At 43.5% G+C, this 19,394-nt stretch overlaps 1 protein-coding gene and 1 long non-coding RNA gene across 2 annotated transcripts in view; both read left to right on the forward strand.

The window, feature by feature from the left end:
- The window catches only part of LOC141373709 (uncharacterized), a 23,239-nt gene extending 20,616 nt beyond the window's left edge, over window positions 1-2,623 (forward strand). The window contains exon 3 of the long non-coding RNA XR_012379977.1: window positions 2,534-2,623. This is a non-coding gene — a long non-coding RNA (uncharacterized lncRNA). The remainder of the gene's footprint in view (window positions 1-2,533) is intronic.
- The window catches only part of BCL2 (BCL2 apoptosis regulator), a 235,803-nt gene that overhangs the window by 205,462 nt on the left and 10,947 nt on the right, over window positions 1-19,394 (forward strand). The gene's annotated exons all lie outside the window — the stretch shown is intronic.

Genomic DNA, 19,394 nt, shown 5'->3' on the forward strand with positions numbered 1-19,394 from the left:
GTGTGTGTGTGTGTGTGTGTGTGTGTGTGTGTGTGTGTGTGTGTGTGACATCTTCTTTATCCATTCATCTGTTGAGGTATACCTTGGCTCTTTCCATAGTTTGGCTATTGTGGACATTGCTGCTATAAACATTGGGGTGCACGTACCCCTTCAGATCACTACATTTGTATCTTTGAGGTAAATACCCAGTAGTGCAACTGCTGGATCGTAGGGTAGCTCTATTTTCAACTTTTTGAGGAACCTCCATACTGTTTTCCAGAGTGGTTGCACCAGCTTGCATTCCCACCAACAGTGTAGGACGGTTCCCCTTTCTCTGCATCCCCGCCAACATCTGTCGTTTCCCGACTTGTTAATTTTAGCCATTCTGACTGGTGTGAGGTGGTATCTCATTGAGGTTTTGATTGGATTTCCCTGATGCCGAGGGATGTTGAGCACTTTTTCATGTGTCTGTTGGCCATTTGGATGTCTTTGGAAAAATATCTGTTCATGTCTTCTGCCCATTTCTTGATTGGATTATTTGTTCTTTGGGTGTTGAGTTTGATAAGTTCTTTATAGGTTTTGGATACTAGCCCTTTATCTGATATGTCATTTGCAAATATCTTCTACCATTCTGTCGGTTGTCTTTTGGTTTTGTTGACTGTTTCCTTTGCTGTGCAAAAGCTTTTTTTTTTTTTTAAAGATTTATTTATTTGAGAGAGAGAGAATGAGAGAGAGAGAGAGTACAGGAGAGGGGAGAGGGTCAGAGGGAGAAGCAGGCTCCTTTGCTGAGCAGGGAGCCTGATGTGGGACTTGATCCCGGGATTCTGGGATCATGACCTGAGCCGAAGGCAGTCACTTAACCAACTGAGTCACCCAGGCGCCCTGTGCAAAAGCTTTTTATCTTGATGAAGTCCTAGTAGTTTATTTTTGCCCTTGCTTCCCTTGCCTTTGGCGATGTTTCTATGAAGAAGTTGCTGCAGCTGAGGTCGAAGGGGTTGCTGCCTGTGTTCTCCTCTAGGATTTTGATAGACTCCTATCTCACATTTAGGTCTTTCATCCGTTTTGAGTTTATTTTTGTGTGTGGTGTAAGGAAACAGCCCAGTTTCATTCTTCTGCATGTGGCTGTCCAATTTTCCCAACACCATTTTAATACCCACTCTTATCTAAAAGAGAAACTCTTAGGAAAAACTAGAAATGGAAAGGAACTTCCTTAATCTGATAAAAACCTAGAGCAGTGACATCACATACTTCTGCAATATTTCCATTAAAAGCAAGAACAAGGCAAGAACGGCAGCTATTGCTGCCACAGCTCAACATTATGCAGGCAATACTAGCTAATGCATTACGAAGAAAGGAAGAAAGAAGGAAAAAGAAAGAAAAAAATGTGAGTTTAGAAAGGAAATGAAAAACTACTTTTAGGCATAGAAAAATGCATAGACCTCAACAGATAAACTATTAGAAGTGATAAAAAGAATTCAGCAAGGTTGCTGATTACCAGAGCAACATATAAAATTCAGTGTTTCTTTGCCTATATTTCAGCAACAACAAATTAAAAAATAAAAGTGAAAAAAATCAGCCAACTCACAATAGCAGCAAAAACTGTAAGGAACCGAAGGAACACACATCACATAAAATGTTTAAGAGCTTTATGGGAAAAATTATAAAAGAAGATCTGAGTAATGGATAAAAAGACCCAAAAGCATTAAAATGTCAATTCTGCCTAAATTTAACTAACTTCCAAACAAAACCCTGCAGAATTTTTTGTTTCCAAAGTGACTACGGAATTCATATGGAAAATCAAAATTATGAAAGGAAATATCATTTTGAAAAAGAAGAACAGTGAGGGTGGGTAGGCGAGTTGCCCTGCAGATAGCAAAACATTCGAGTTACAGAAGTGAAAATACAGAGGGCTGGGCCGGGGACAGGTGCTGGAACAGAATAGACCACCCACCCCACACCCGTGTACATACAGGAAAATGGAATATGATAGCGGTGAAAGTACAGATGAGTGAGGGAAGGATGGAAGCTCTTCATTAGATTCCTATGCCAATTATGCAAAAAACGAATTCTGGAGGAATTAAAGACCTCTACATGAAAACCCACAACACAGAAACTACTGGAATGTGTAGGAGATTATTTTACAAGCTCCAGTGAAGATGCCATTCGTGAATGCACCAACATCTCTGGCCACCCTGGCCAACTTGGGCTAGTACCTCACACCTGGAGGCTTGCTTTCGCAAGGGAGGCAGTATTTCCCCAGACTGCTTCCGGACCAAGGTGCAGCCGGGGACGCAGGCCGGCCAATCAGACGAGGCCTCAGGCGGAAGTGAGGAAGCAGGCTGACTGGGGACCTCAGGGAACCCCCGCGGACCTCCACTGTTTTGCTGGAGCTTAGACGGGTAGAGGCGGTGTGGTTCTGGTACTGGTGGCAGACTCCTGAAAGCGCGTTGGTTCTGAGAATGTTCCTTTCATTGAAGTTGAGGCCTCTTTTGCCATCACTCCCAAATGTTGTGTGAGCACCTGTCTCTCATAAATTTCTCTTCTGCTTAAACAGGTCAGATTGGATTCCATTGCTTACAGCTCAGAACAGTAACTGACGTGCAACCCCTTCCAACCTGACGACATTTTTATAACAAAAGGTACCATAATCAAAATTAGAGATAATACTAACTAAAAAAAAAAAAAAAAAAATCATTGGAGAAGAGATTTTTGCAGAATCCATAACAAAAGAATTGATAAATATATATTTATTTTATCAGGGAATTTATATTTAATGGGGAAAGAGCCTAAATAAGAGAATGGAAACACCCCAATGGGGAAGTGGGGGAAAAATGAGGTCATTTTCAAAAGTGGAAATCGAAATGCCTTTATTTATATTTTTTCTTATTTAAAAAAGATTACATGAGTAGAATCCTTTTCGTGGAGCCCAAGGAAGGGCTTGAACTCAACCCTGATGAGATCAAGACCTGAGCTGATATCAAGAGTCTGATGCTTAATTGACTGAGCCACCCAGGCGCCCCAGGTATTCCTATTCCATAAATTTTTTCACTCGAGGAGGGCATTTATGAGAGTTCAGTTACATCTCGAGTGCAAAAACTTATAGAATATGAGCACCATAATCCTATTTACATAAAAAATAAAGCAACACTGTAAGTTATTTATGAAGATGTTAAAAATGCAAAAAAACAAACAGGTGAGAAGCTGGAAGCTTTTACAGTAAGCTGTGACAGAGATGTTAGGAGGTAGAGAGAAAGGCCCTGAGGCTGTCAATCAAAGAACACCAAAGATTTACTTGCATTTTGTTTCTGGGGGGAAAAAAAGTTGGCAGTTGTTAATGGTCAGTCTTGATTTTCTACTCCATTTCCCACACTTACGTAGGAATTATCATTTGTTAAATGTGCCTCCTCTTTTTCTTTTCTAGAATGATATCACTCGCCATTCAGTCTATACATCATAGGATGTGGTGATAGCATCATGAGAGAAATAACGGCATACTCTCTGTATAAAAATGACAGAGGGAAAGCCCTTATTGGATTCCCCAAAAAATAAGCTTTAAAAAAAACAATAAGTAAATCTCTGTAGCTTTATTTTCAACTCAGTTTTAAATTTTACATGCACTTCAGCCTCATGAAATAAAGATAAAAGTCCATGAAGATTCATTTATAATGACTTTAGGTCTTTAAAAATAACGAATGGTTGTTTCTTTCCACTGGCACTGCCATGTTCTTTGCACTGATTCTGTACCTCTGTCTAGCCACAAATCCAAGCCTCCCAAGGCCACAACTGTGACACACACTTGTCATTCACAGGCCAAACCACAGGATGCCACTGTTGCATTTTTGCTATAATAGACTTCCACTTAAGTTGAGATGATTAAAGAAAGGGGAGAAAAAGCGAAATCTCTTCTGTTATAAACAGACACATGACAACTATTTGAGGTTTAAGATTCAAATCTTATCCTTTGAGTTCTGACTAATTTTTTAAATCCCTTTATGTTGGATTTTAAATACCACGTACTGAAGTCATCTGAGTCTTTTAGTACTTACATTCCAGAATCAAACAAAAGCAAATTATTTTGGAACTGTGGGGAAAAAAATGTGAGCACCCACAAATGGATAGAACAAAGTCCTCTGGGAGTTAAATTCTCGAAAGTGATTTCTATGCCAGCTATGTGGAGTCAGTTGCTGTATTTATGCTTGTGAGATCTCTTTGATATAGTACTTGCCGAAACTGACAAGTAATGTATTCACTAGTATTAAAACTCTCTAAAATTGTTTGGTTTTTTTTAGTGGGGGTGATGTATTTTTTTTTTAAAAGATTTTATTTATTTATTTGAGAGAGAGAGAATGAGAGACAGCATGAGAGGGAGGAGAGTCAGAGGAAGAAGCAGACTCCCTGCTGAGCAGGGAGCCCGATGTGGGACTCGATCCCGGGACTCCAGGATCATGACCTGAGCCGAAGGCAGTCGCTTAACCAACTGAGCCACCCAGGCGCCCGGGGTGATGTATTTTTGAAATCAGTGTTGGGTATGTCAAATAATGGTTTTCCTTTGACTTACTCAATGACACTTTGTTCGCATTTCTAATCGAACCACAATTGATGATTATACTTGGCACTTTAAAATTTCTTTCTGACACCATCCTGGGCTCTAGCAAGTAGTTGAAGGTTTATAAATTGACCATTACAGGTCCCAGAGAAACTGATATTTAAAGGAAAGTGTTCCTGGGAGCCTGGGTGGCTCAGTTGGTTAAGCGACTGCCTTCGGCTCGGGTCATGATCCTGGAGTCCTGGGATCCAGTCCCGCATCGGGCTCCCTGCTCAGCAGGGAGTCTGCTCCTCCCTCTGACTCCCCCCTCTCGTGCTCTCTCTATCTCATTCTCTCTCTCAAATAAATAAATAAAATCTTTAAAAAGTAAAATAAAAAATAAAAGAAAGCGTTCCTTTTGTCTTACGAGTAAATAAATGGTACAGAAAGGCATCCCCCACGTAGAATACATCCTGTTAAGAAGTTACAAACACATGGTCTGTGCATATAGGAAATAAATTGTAGTCCCTCAAAGAGACTGTGGTCTAATTAGGAACACACGACACATCCATGTAAAAAAGACAACAATGCCATTAGGAATATGAAGTGCCAAAATGTTTTAAAGTGCCCAGTTAGGAAGAAGAGAAGAATCTCCAGGGACTGGGAAGGGCTTTGGAGGAGGCAGAACTTGTGGTCAGCCTCCAGGCTCAATGTCACGTCCTTGCAGAGAGTCCCCTGTCCTCCACTTGGGCCAGTCTTTCCTCTGCCAACTCAGTCCCTGTCTTCTGAAGATTTTCGGAGCTCTTTGAGCATATGTTTAGTTATAACTCACAAAAAGAATCGCTCCTGTGTGTATTCGATGAATACGAGGCACAAAGAATACGACCAACATGGTCCGGGTCCCTGGAGCTTCTGGTCTAATAAATGCATTGCAGTGATGCGCTCACTTGCACTTGTCCCTCTCTTGCGTGGGACTGTGAGCTACGCAGTGTCCCCAGCATGGAGGACAGAGCAGAGTGTGCATGACAGTTGGTTGCGTGAATGGTGTGCCAGCATGGGGTTGGAGGCAGCAAGATCAGAAGTTAACACAGTTGTCCAGCCAGGGAGTTTGGGAAGAGAAGGGACAGTTCAATAAAGAAGGTGAGAGAGCAAAAGGACTTGGTGTGTCCAGCCAGTGGCAAGGGAGGATGAGGCCAAAACCAGCTCCCCAGTTGGCTTTACGCAGTGGGTTTGTGTGCTAATTTCTTCCTGAGCCTGTCACACTGGTACCCCTTTTCTGTTACAGAGGTAACCGTGTGCCCGCCTAGTTATTGTGGAATAAGTAGGCCTAATCTGCAGTAAGCTGTGATCCTGCAGTAAAGGACAGGCCCTTGAAAGATCTACCCGGAGAGGCCCTCTGTCCACTCTGTCCACTCTGTCTGGCAAGCTTAGCGCGGAGGTGGCAGGATGCACCGGGCCCAGCTCTTCACGTGCCCCCGCGCCCCAGGCCTTAGCTAATTTAGAGCTCAAGGCAATTCTTAGGGGGGTCAGCGTGACTCATAGAGAGTAGGACATGAGCAGAGCGATGGGCTGAGCGGTTGTAAGGTCATAAATTTTTAAACTCAGCTAAAATAGCCCGAGTCTGAAGTCAGGATATTAGTTGCCTGAGCAACAGAGAGGTTAAAGCAGCAATAAATTATGGCTGGGTCTTATCCAATAGAGCTGTTACCATTTTACAGCAGGGCACTAGCACCCACCGTGGCTGCCAAACACAATTCAGCACGGAGAAATTATCAGCAGGTTCCTATCAAAGGAAAACAGAAGACCATGACCCAGGTCCAAGGCCTACGCAGATTGAAATCTTATTCTCGGCCAGGGTAGCGAACAGAAGGCCTGGCTCCTAATCTCTACCCTTCCGAATCGTGTGACCTGTGGGCTGCCCTCTTGAAGAGAGATGTCGTAAGGCTCCAGTGAATGGGTACTCATGAAAATACTCTGAAAACAGGAGAATATGCTACAAAAAAAAAAAAAAAGGAGTGCTGTCTCTAAAAGATGAAAAACAAAATTAGGGGGCGCCTGGGTGGCTCAGTTGGTTAAGCATCTGCCTCCGGCTCAGGTCATGATTCCAGGATCTTGGGATCCAGCCCCAGTTTGGGCTCCTTGCTCAGTGAGGAGACTGCTTCTCCTTCTCCCTCTGCCTGTTGGCACCCCCACCGCCCCCAACAGTTGTGCTCTCTGGCTCTCTCTCTCTGTCAAATAAATAAATATTAAAAAAAGAGAGAGAGAGAGAGAGAGAGAGAAAGAAAAACAAACTTAGTTGAGGAAGAGCAACATAAAGCTAATATATTACTGAAAACTACCTGTCAGCCAGCAGTCTTAGATGAGTAAGATGATCTGAACAAAAACCCACATTTCTAAGAACTATAAAAACTCATTTTATGTCAACACTCGTACTTGACCTTCAGAGAACTGGTGCTGTGGGCAAGTTAGACATTTTTGGCAAGGTCCTAGGTGGAGACTCACAGCAGTGTGGTCATTCTCTTGGGTCTTATTCGAGTGTTTGATTAGTTTTGCTCGCACACCGGCCTGTCCAGATGCCTCTGTCACTCATTTGGTGCCTTGTTCACCCCTCACTACCTTGTGTACTCTCTCTCTCTCTCTCTCTCTCCCCCTCTCCCCCACGACCCCCTTTTGCGTCTCAGCCCACACATGAGTTCTTCTTCAGGACAAACTGATTTCCTCTCTCCAATATGCATTATTCATTGTCCTTCCTTCCTTGAAGACCAGGTCAGAACATCGGTCATGACATCTACCGCATATAAGCTGCCTTTGCTAAATGGTTGTGTTGTTATCTCGCCCTCTGTCCCTGAGTAGACAGCAAGCTCTTGGAGTAAGGCCCTGGAGGGACCTTGTTTATTGCTGTTTATACTTCATTCCCTGGGAGGCCACCTTGCACAGGATAGAACTCATTGTCTGAAGAGGGGGAGGGCTCTGAGCTCTCAGACCTCTGATATACGCTGCGGGGCCTCACGTGGTGCTAATCCCCAAACGTTCCTTGATGAGGAAACAGCGTTCTTTGGTCTGTAGGAACTTGGGAACACACACGTATCAAGGAGCTGTCAACCTCACTCTGAAGGTGAAGTAATTGAAGTGCGGGGCCGGGGAGGACCCTGAGTCAGACAAGGAGGGAAGCTAGTCGCTGCAGTCCCTCACTGTCTTCATAACCCTGACAGACTTGGAGGACAGGAACTGGCGTGGGGAGCACCCACCTCTGAAGATGTTCAGCCCATCTAAAGGTAGCCATGGAACAGAGGAATGTGAGCCCAACAAATGGCTGATTTCATGCTTCTTCCTGTCCCAGAGGATTCAAAGACCAACACCTCCGTGCTCCACCAGGGAATCCACACCAGTGAGCCACATCTGGAAGGCTCTGAGACAAGGAAGTGTGACTTCTTGTCCTTGAATTTTGCCTTCATGGTCATTAGTGTATCTTCTTTTGTGAAATGTCTATTCAAGTCTTACTCATTTTAAAACTGGATTGTTCATCTCTTTGCTGTTGATTTGTAAGCTCTGGGGTCAAGTCCTTTGTCAGATATTTGTGCTACAAATACTTTCCCCAGCCTGTGCAGGCTCATCTGTTCATTTGCTTAGCAATGTCTTTTGATGAGCAGAAATTTCTAATTTTGATAATGTCAAAGTTACCAGTTTTGCTCTTTGATGTTTACTGGTTTCTGAGTTTTATCTGAGAAATCTTTGCCTGCCACAAGATCATAAAGATAGGGTCCTATATTTTCTTCCATTAGCCTACAGTCTGGATTTTATATTCAGGTCTGTAATTCAGCACAAATTAATTTTTATTTGTGGAGCAAGGTGGAGGTTGGGGTTCATTTTTCCCCCTATCATGTCTGCTTTTCAGCAACATCTGTTTTGTTGTTTGTTTGGTTTTTTTAAGATTTTATTTATTTATTTGACAGAGAGAGAGACAGCAAGAGCAGGAACACAAGCAGGGGGAGTGGGAGAGGGAGAAGCAGGCTTCCCGCAGAGCAGGGAGCCCGATGCGGGGCTCGATCCCAGGACCCCCGGGACCATGACCTGAGCTGAAGGCAGACGCCTAACGACTGAGCCACCCAGGGGCCCCCCAGCAACATTTGTTAAAAAGACCTTTTACCATTGGACTGACTTGGCACCTTGGTTAAAAATCAGTTGACTGTATATGGGTGGGTCTATTTCTAGAGTCATTAACCTGTAATTTTTGAGCAACACACTCACCTAGAGAGTGGGCCTTTCAACATTTCCTCCCCCTCGGGCTTTATTTTAAAGGGACTAAGAGAATGTTTGGTTTTGAGAAAATAAAGCGCATGCTTGCTGAATTATAGTTCTTTGGGGGAAAATATTGTCAAACACCGTAAGTAAGCAATGTGGCAGGCATAAATCTTCCTCCACAAATAAAATGAAGGATGTGCTTGTTTCATTTTCTTGAATGAAAATTCAGTTTGCCTCTGAGGCCTTATACCTCCTTTTTACCATGCCAGTAAGAAGAACATTTCAAGTCTTTCCTGATATTTTCGCTCCCTATGGCTGTCAAAGAATCTTTTTTCAGGAGGTTGAAAAATTATGGGAGGAGGGGTGGGCAAGGTGGGAAGTGGGACCTTTGCTCTCCTGTCTATTAAGGAATCAATGATATCCTTAAGGGTCAAGACTGAACAATCCCTTAAAGGTGAGTTGAAGTGAGATAGAGGTTGGGGTTCATTTTTTTCCATATGGGTATCCAGTTGGTCTAGGTCCTGTGCCGGATGGAATACAGGGATCTCCACACAGGTTGGGAGTCTCTGAACCTCCATAGGCTACCCCCTGTTGCCTTTCCCCTCTGAGGCTTTGTCAATTCCTTGGGTGGTGTTAGCTTCTTCGCAATATGGTAGTGGATCTCTGATATTTTTGCCTGCCTGATAAATTTCCCTTTCTTCCAGCAACAGCCCTTCAATTTCTCTTTGAGAGCCCACCCCTCCCCACCCTGGAATATATGAGGTTAATAAGTGACTGATTGAGCTCCTGACCCAAGATTTCAGCCAATCCTAAGCACTGAAAGTCAGCCCCTGGGATCCCTCTATGGGAATTTCTGTCTACTGGGCTTCAGCGTGGTGCACCATAGACTTCTCCTTAGCAGAGTCTCCTCCATGGAGGGAATCTGACTGAGAGTAGAGCCAGCTCTGTGAGCAGCCGAGCCATGAGAGACATCCAAAGACACCAAGTCCTTCTGAACAGCAGAGTTCAGCCATGCCTGAAGCTAGATCCACAATTTCATGAGCCATTAAATTCTCAACTGTCAGCCTATTTAAATTGGAATCTGTAATTGCAGTGGAAAGAGTCCTGATAGACTACGACTTGGGCAGCCCAGCAACCTCTGCCCTTCCCAGTCTAGGGCTCTCTCTCCTTTTCCACACAGATGCCACTTCTAAGCCTACTTCCAGCACAGGCTCCTCAAGAAGAGCAGTAGCCAAGAAGGGGCTGTCTTGAAGGAGTTCCCACTTTCTTACCTGCCATGACTACCTGCTGGGAATAAGGGTAAGGGAAGTCAAAGTGAGGATAAATAAATTAGTGTCTCAAGATATACAACTGCCACGTAGATCTCTTTCTCTGTCCTACTTGCTTATCACTGATACATTTTCTTGCCTTCCTTCCCTATCCGTTTGCTCTTCCTTCCCCAGGAGGCTTGTTTTCAAGCCAATTTAATACATAAATTACTTACTTTGTGCCCAGTACCGTTTGGAATCATAAAACATAGCCTCGGTCCTTGGAAAGCTCAGGTGTAATGAAAGAGAATTTGGAGCGAGGACAGAGTCAGTGACTCTGGGTCCAGAGGACAAAGGGCAGGAAGTCAGCACTTGAAATTGGAAGCAGGTGATGATGCCATTGAATGAGGCCTTCAGGGACGAGGAGGGGCTGGCTTGGATGATGGGGAGACAGTCAGGTGAGAGATCTCTAAGCTCTGGATTTTCTAAAGGAGGAGATGTGAGGGTCCATTAAATTATAGAACCCCTTTGTTAAAGCCTGAGTGATGATCTAATCTGACACAGCTAGATCCTTTTATTTCTTTTGAGTAAAATTATATCCAACCCTAAACTTCAGTTTCACAGTTTAATAAAAGAGAGAATGAAGCCAATAGTTCCCCCAAGAGGCAGGGGTCAGGGATGCCCCCGGAGGCCCTTCAGGATCCGCCAACTAGAGGAAGGTGGCTCTTGCCCGTTTCATTAGTTCTGCTTACTTATTAAGATTTGTAAAAGCAAAAATCGAAATAAGTTCGGAAACCCAAGGACTTCCCATGAAGTGCTAACATAATTTCTGCTTTCTTTTGAGCCCCATCTCCCCCCTCCCCTGCCCCCACCCCAGAACTTGGCTTTAAGTTCCCTCTTCCAGTTCCCTACCTGTCATTGTTCGCCAAGACTCAGAACCCAGATCTTGGCCTTTCCCCCCCACCATTGTTTCCCTTGCTGCTTTTGGGATATCACCTTTCATTTCTGGGCCAAAGACACCCGGAGACCTGTCAGTTCAGCCTGACCTGTATTCCGTGCTTCAGCCCAGCCTCTCTTGCTGCCTATAGGACCTTTCTGCCTGGATGCTCTGCCCCCAGCTCCTCCACCAGAAGGAACAGAGAAGAAATTCGAGTTAGTTACCCCACTCAGTAGCAGAAAATCAGCCTCTTGGAAACAGCAATAGTGGCTGCCATGGGAGAACTAGAAATACTTTTTGCTTGACCGTACCTACCTCTTTTAATGTAATGAGTATTAGCTGATTTTATAAAAATAGCAATAATTTGAAACGATTAAATAGAAAAAATATTATCTGGAACTTTTCAGGGTTTAAATGCCGTTTTTTCCCCCCTAATTTATTTTTAACCTGCTTTGCTTATCTGGGAATGTGTTCATGAAATTTTAGAATTGGGAAAAATGGCATATTACAAGTTACCAGGTCACATTTTAAAAGTTTTTGTGCATAATTTGAAACACCTTTTATAATTTATTCAAGCAGTCCGCTATTGATAGAATTTGAGTTGTTTCCAACTAAACTCCTATTGTTGGACATTTTGGTTGCTTCCAAATGGGCCCTCACAAACCAACACAAAGCCGGAATAACTGGATGAAAACAAATTGCAATAAAGGATGGGGGTGGTGGAGGAAAACAACTGGAGAAATTCTAGAAAAAAACGGACCAAATTGCTTAAAGAAATAAAGGTTTTAAAAATGCCCTTTTGTGCAGAAAATTCTCCAATATTTAAAAAGAAAAAAAAAACACACAAAACCAACAGTGATTAGAGATGACTCATGTTCAACCAAATTATTACTATTTTTAGAAATTGGCTCAACTAAGTTGTTTTCAACAAAAGCATGTGCGTGTCTCCTTCTGGACCAACGCTTAATGTAGCCACTTGGGGTGTTCATGGTCGTCCAGGGTTATAAACTGAAAGAGTGTTTATCTTAATATTTGCACGATTGCCTTCTACAGCCCAGTGTCTTTTTCCCAAATCTCAGATCTGGTGGTGGTCCTGAGGTGCTGCTGGCTGGTCCAGCAGCAGTGCAACATCTCCCTGGGTCTCACTCTCAGTCCCTTCTTCTCCGGGTTGATCAGCAGTCCCACGGTGGCCTGTGTAGAAGGGGTAGGAAGGTGGTTGGGCTCCAGCATCCAAAACGTGCCTGGGATGTGTGAGAAATGGAAAGCCACTCTGAAAAGAAGTGGTTTCCTCTTGCTCCCAGTCCATCCTCAAACTAGTAAGAGGATGCTTCATATTTTTCAAATGGAAATGGTCCACGGCAGCCAGAGGCCATGGTCCTAGCATCCACCACGTTGGTCTTGAATTTGACAAGCCTTAACCGATCTTCCTCCAGTCTTCTGAAACAGGACTGATTCTCCGTTGAGACTGAGAAATTAAAACAAGAGTCAGCTGCATATAGTTATCCATAAGACACTATTAGAGTCCTATTTCCAAGGGAGACAGATTCACTTCTGATCACCTAAAGTTGCTTATCTGGTTCCTTCGAGTTGCAACATTAAATCCATTCCCAGGTATGAATCAAACCATCAAGCATTCTTTATATCTGCCCCAGGAACAAAGATGAAAACCAGCTCAGGTGAGTTCCTCAGAATATACTCTATCCTTCAAGCAAACTACAGCCTGGCTTACCTCTTCCCTGTGATTTTTCTTTTATATATGTGTGCATATGATTTTTCTTTTATATATGTGTGCTTTGGCAGAACCATTTGAAAGTTTCAGATATTGTGATGCTTACCTCTAAATATTTCAGCAACCACCTACCACAAAGGACATCCTCCAGTACCACAACCCTATTATCACACTGAGGAAAACTAACATTAATTTAATAATATCTGATGTACAGTCGTAGTCAGCTACCACAAGAGTCTCTTATAAAATGTCTTTTAGGGGTGCATGGGTGGCTCAGTCGGCTGAGCAGCTGACTCTTGGTTTTGGCTCAGGTCATGATCTCAGGGTCATGAGATTGAGCCCTGCATCGAGCCCCACATTGCACTGGGCTTCCCACTCAGCTCAGAGTCTGCTTCTCTCCCTCTGCCCCTCCCCCTACTTGTGCTGTCTCTCTCTCTCGTATATAAATAAATAACTCTTTAAAATATATATATATATATATATAAAATGTCTTTTATTGCTTTAAGAAATTTCATCATACAGGGCGCCTGGGTGGCTCAGTTGGTTAAGCGACTGCCTTCGGCTCAGGTCATGATCCTGGAGTCCCAGGATCGAGTCCCACATCGGGCTCCCTGCTCAGCGGGGAGTCTGCTTCTCCCTCTGACCCTCTTCCCTCTCGTGCTCTCTCTCATTCTCTCTCTCTCAAATAAATAAATGAAATCTTTAAAAAAAAAAAAAGAAATTTCATCATACAGCTGTGGTTCATGCATTGCCTTTGGTTGTCCCGTCTCTTGCAGTCTCAAAAAATCTTAGAATAATCCCTTTAGCTTTTTGTTTTGTCTTCTTTGCCTGTTTCACATTACCTGATTTTTCTTTTATTCACACCAGTTGTCTTGTAGAATCTCCCACATCCTAGATTTGTCTGACCATTCCCTGATGACTAGACTCAGGTTAAACATTTTGGGCCAGAAGTGTGTACGGGTGATGGGTGCTGTGTGTCTACTGCGTCATATCAGAAGGCAGGCAACGATTGGCTCTCCCAGTGCTAAGTTTGATCGCTCCGTAGCCAACTTCTTTTTAAAACATAAAATTACACCACACAGTGTACAAATCTGTATTTTCTAATAGCCTCTGTGTGCGATGAAAGCCCAGCGTATCTTTCAAAACAATCTTCATGAATAGCAGCTCTTGTGACTCTTTTTTAAAATTCAGCCATAAGTAACAAGGCTTCTCCATTACTGTGGAGGGGGTGCTTGAGAAGCCTGTGAACTGATATTGGTTATCTTTCACAGAATCTGGAATCTCTTCTACCAAGACCAAAACCAAACCAAACCAAAGCGGCACTTTGCACACAGAAAAACCCAATCTACCTAGGAGCTTGCAAGCCAGATTCCCAAACTGAGACAGATTGCTAAGGACTAGGAGGCAGCAGGGTTGCAAATGTGGCCTCTGTCCTTGGTCCAGGGGTCATGGGCCACCTCACCCAGGCCCCCCTCACTCACATGATGGGAGTCCTGTATCCACTGCCATTCATGCCCAGCCAGGAGACCCAAGGGCTGAGCTGCTACTTATATTTTGGAAATCAGTTCAACAGACTTCACTCCTGCTGGCTGAGAAACAAGGCAACCTCCAGCCCCAAAGCAGGCTGTGGGCTTGTACTGAGTCGTATTGGGAAGAACTGGAGGGTGGGGGAAGAAAAGATTTTTTTCAATGCACTCTGAAATGCCTAGAATCCTTGTTGACATTTTAGACTTAAAGAACCACTTTCAGGGAAAAGACGTAATTTGTCTGAATAAGTCTGAGTGAGGGTGTCTTATGATTTTTGAGTTGTTTGGTTTTTTTTTAAGATTTTATTTATTTGACAGAGAGAGACACAGCGAGAGAGGGAACACAAGCAGGGGGAGTGGGAGAGGGAGAAGCAGGCTTCCCGCTGAGCAGGGAGCCCGACGCGGGGCTCGATCCCAGGACCCTGGGACCATGACCTGAGCCGAAGGCAGATGCTTAACAACTGAGCCACCCTGGCAGGCGCCCCTGACTTTTGAGTTTGATCAGCGCTTTTTATGATCAGCTCTACGGAGGAGATGTTTCCTGTTTGGGCAGCCATTTCCAGACTTGTAGCTTCTCTTCCTAAATGCAGACCTAGTTCTGTCAAACTTGATGGATATTCCGGTCCACACAGCTCCTTATCACCACTTTTCGTTTTGGGGAGATGCTCTGCTGGTAAGAAAATGGGCTGAACATTCCATCGATAACAGTGACATAAATATTCTCTCATTGTATAAATAAAACTGCTTTTACGTGAATTACATTTTCAACTTGTGGTGGCAGCAACTTTAGCAAATACCCTTTTGGGAAATACCCACAATAAATATTAAATTGGAAAAGAGTTTTGTGAACTGAAGTGTTGCTACATGAAGTCACAGAAGGCAGATCTTCTTTAAAATCAGTTCCGAGCTGCCATTTCTGGTTGCAAGGTAATGAGTTGCCTCACTAATTGAACTTGAGGTTCACCTTTCCGTTATGAATCGAACTGCAGAACCGAAGGACAGGCAGGTAAAAGTGAAATGATGGGCAGTCGTGTTGAAACGAAGACATCCTTTGTTCTGTCCTGTGTGGGCACGAGAGCTTCAGGTCCTTTGTAAATTACCCCGGCCACGTCTGACAGCATAGCCACCTCATAGCATCTCAGGGTTGTGCTGCGGGAGGAAGAGAAAAGAAGAGAGGGAGAGAGGTTCTTCTTTTACTGCATTTCCCTTTATTATATTACATGAGAAAAGTCTTCCATGTGACAGCATAAATTCCAGAAGCTTCTGTTGAGGGAAGCTGAATGGAATGGTGGTAAATAACTATATAATTGAAACCTCGTCACTTTGTATCACCTTCGAAGGGGCTTGTTCTGTAGAGGCTTCAGATTTATTGAGATAGATGATACCCCTGGGTGTAAATCACTTTGTAAATCAGGCAGTTTCCATCATTCCCTTAGGCCCCTGGGGTACAGTTTAATACACTAAGCCAGAATTTACTATTAAGGGGGACCTTTGGGGTGACTTTTTCCTGGGGAATTGTCTTCTCAATTGGGAGACTCCATTAGGCTGCCATAAAGAAGCCTCCCCACCTTCTCACTGCCCTTGGCATCTCTTGTTTGTATATCCAAAAGGGGAACGTTCCGGCTCCAGGTTTGGAAGGCAGAACATCAGGGCTTGTGTTTCTGGTGCAAGGAGATGTTCTCGACTCTCTGGAACACTGAAGAGACACTCCAGGAAGGACACCATCTCTCTCTCAGCCCCAGATCCAGCAGGATTTGCCCCCCTTTCATCAGTTGGGCTCTATTTGACAGTTTGAAAAAAGGCCAACCTGGGACCCTGGCACTCAGGTTCCTTAGGAAGTTTTGAATATGAAACACTGTTTCTGGGGCGCCTGGGTGGCTCAGTTGGTTAAGCGACTGCCTTCGGCTCAGGTCATGATCCTGGAGTCCCGGGATCGAGTCCCACATCGGGGTCCCTGCTCCGCAGGGAGTCTGCTTCTCCCTCTGACCCTCTCCCCTCTCATGCTCTCTCTCTATCTCATTCTCTCTCTCAAATAAATAAATAAAAACTTAAAAAAACAAATAAAAATCTTAAAAAAAAAACACTGTTTCTGTAAGAGATCCCTCCAAGACTATTTCTCTGAGATCTTTATTTTGCATTTCTGTTTGATTTAGGATGTGACCATGTTCTCAATGTCTTAAGTCATATTTCTGATTTACAACAATAATAACCAAGTGGCTGCTCCGTCCTCGGTTGTTACAATGAAGGAGTAGAATTGGGGAGGGGGATGCTATTTGTTCAGTATTTATAAAATGGGCTCTTGAAATTAAGAAGATCCATTTAAGAATAGGGGGCTTGAGCTTATTTAAAATGTAATTACTTTTGGCCTTTGTGATTTTGTTCATCTTTCACAGATGAAGACAAGAATTCCACAAACAGTGCCGGTCAGTGGAACCTAATATGAAGAGAGGATTGGGGTGGTTCCAGGTGAAATTAAATCGCATAAGCCATCTCTGAGCTTCTTTCTCAAGTTTGTAGTTTCTAGTTTCCTTCTGCTGCAGTGGCTCTACTCTGCTCCCTCCGAAGCCAGTGGTTCATTTGCCGCTTTGATGGCCAATCTCCTAATAGCGCTATAATCCTTCTTCCACACCTACTTTTTTCCATCTCACTATTAAGTCAACAGGATTTAGACAGCCTTTCTCCAGTGCCTCTTTTTCCCTTCTCACGGCTCTCCTGTTTTACTTTCAAATTTAATTTCTTCTTTCTAGCCGTTGCTCATTATGTAATTCAGAGACTAAGGGGGAAGAAGGCTCCTCGGGATTGCACAGTCACGTTCCCCGTGAGATGAAGGGTCACAGTTTTATTGAAAAGTCCTAGGGAACATTTCCTTGAGCAACAGTAAGGCGGGGGGAGGTAAGTTTGCAAGAGTTGTGAATTGTCCTGAATTGTTTTAGAAAATTGGTCTTGATTATAATGGAGATGTTCAAGAAGTAGCAAAGCGTCCAGAAAATGAAGCTCCAAACGTTCAAAATCAAGCTCTGATTTGTGAATGTGTCAAAATCAACCCTAGGCCCAGGGGTACCCTGGAAACCCTGCCGCATCCTGTCCCCTTTCGGGAGCTGTGCAAGCCTGGGGCGGGCTGTGGACAGAACAGCCTGAATGGGGCTCTCCTCTTCCCGTGGTTGGTGTCCTCTGTTCAAGTCCCACAGAAGGGGTGAGAGACCCAGCCAGGTAAGCAAAAAGCTGCCCACTCCTTAAGAACATTCTCCAGAGAGACACATCAGAGACCAGGAATGGCATCAGCCACCCATCCACCAAAAGGAGAGGAAATCCCGGAAACCAACACACCCACGGTGGTAACGATTTAGAAATAGCACTTCCAGGTTTATGGGGAGGAGTAGGGGTGCACATAAGATTTATATTTATGTATATATATATATATATATATATACATAAAAATATATGTTTATATGTACACACACACATATACACATATATATTCTAACTTTGGCAGTGAGGGCTTCAAACCCGAGCACAGAACTCTGGCATCACATTGAGAGGTCCTGGCAAGTGGCCCCACGTATGTTCTCCCAGCTTCTCTGTCCAGCCTGAACCTATTGGCCACAGTTCTCAAGTTACGCTCTGTTGACTCAGCCCTACAGCTCACTAACCTCCATTTCCTCATCCATAAAATGGGCATATACATGAGTTCTATTGGGTAAGCCGCATTATTAGCAACCTCATCAAATGAGAAAATACATGTAATAGACTTAACACCTAGAAAACACTCAACCGGTTGCTAGTTATTATTACTGATTATTATACTCCCTTCTTAACCTTTGTTCATTGATAGCAATAGAATTGTAAGTGGGAATCTTCTGTGTAAAATACAGAGGCTCTGTGACCCAGGAATTTTTTTCCTCTACATCCTTTATTCTTAGTCAAATGCAATAGAACATGGAAATTTAACTAAACATCAGTTATTAAATGACCAAAGCACCAGGGCAAACTTTTGGAGAGTTATAAAACTTTTACCAGTTATAAATAAAAATGTCCTTAAGATTGTAATGGTTTGGCAGTTCCTGAGAAAAAGATCACCATTTTAAAGTAGATTACCACGATGTAAATGTCAGATACTCAATGCATATATTTTAGATATAAAAAAGGTAAATTAAGAGGTAAAAAATAGCTAGATGATATCATAAGCTTTTTTTTCTTTTTTTTTTTTAAAGTCAGTTGGTTCTGAAAAATGTCCAGGTCAGTTTTTCTCAATCTCGTGGATGCCAAGTATTTCCATGGGATTGATAAGATATTAATTTGGGGCTGCAGGACCAGGCTCCCCACAGGCTGATCCAGGGGCCTGTGGGAGGCTGAGGGCTGTGTCGTCAAGGTGAGTCTTCTCAATGGTGTGGTTTGGAAAGTGTGTTCACATGGTGTGTCCACTCTCAGTGCTCAAAACTCCCAGAAATTAGGGACTTGTAGATCTGTTTGTGATGCTCCAGACCTCATTGCCTGATTTCAGCCACTCTTTTGCCCTACGTGCTTAATTTTTTAATTAAAATGATATTTTTCTGGGGCGCTTGGGTGGCTCAATTGAGCATCTGACTCTTGGTTTTGGTCAGGTCATGATCTCAGGGTCATGGGACTGAGCCCTGAGTCCAGCTCTGCACTCAGTGCAGAGTCTGCTTGGGATTCTCTCCCTTTCCCTCTGCCCCTCTCCCACTCATTCTCTCTCTCTCTCAAATAAATAAATTAATTAAATATTTTTTAAAAATGATATTTTTCTCATTTAAAAAGTTAGGTGAGAGGCACCTGGATGGCTCAGTCGGTTAAGTATCTGACTCTTGATTTTGGCTCAGGTCCTGATCTCATAAGCTCGAGCCCTATGCCAGGCTCCCCACTGGGCGTGGAGCCTGGTTAGGATTCTCTTTCTCCCTCTCCCTCTGCCCCCCACCTCTTCCCTCTCTAAAAAAAGGGGGGGGGAGGAAATAGGGGAAGTACAAATAATTGCAAGGAAATTATTATAGTCATCCACAACCCAGAAATGCTACTGTCAACATTTTAATGTTTTAAAAATTCTATTTATTTATTTATTTTAGAGAGGGAGAGAGAGAAAAGGGGGACAGAGAGGAGAGAGACTCTTTTTTTTTCTTAAAGATTTTTTCATTTATTTATTTGACAGAGAGAGACACAGCGAGAGAGAGAACACAAGCAGGGGGAGTGGGAGAGG

Source organism: Callorhinus ursinus, unplaced genomic scaffold (genome assembly GCF_003265705.2).
Source record: "Callorhinus ursinus isolate GAN/ISIS: 27379988/994484 unplaced genomic scaffold, GSC_fseal_2.0 scaffold11, whole genome shotgun sequence".
NCBI classification, from domain to species: Eukaryota; Metazoa; Chordata; class Mammalia; order Carnivora; family Otariidae; genus Callorhinus; species Callorhinus ursinus.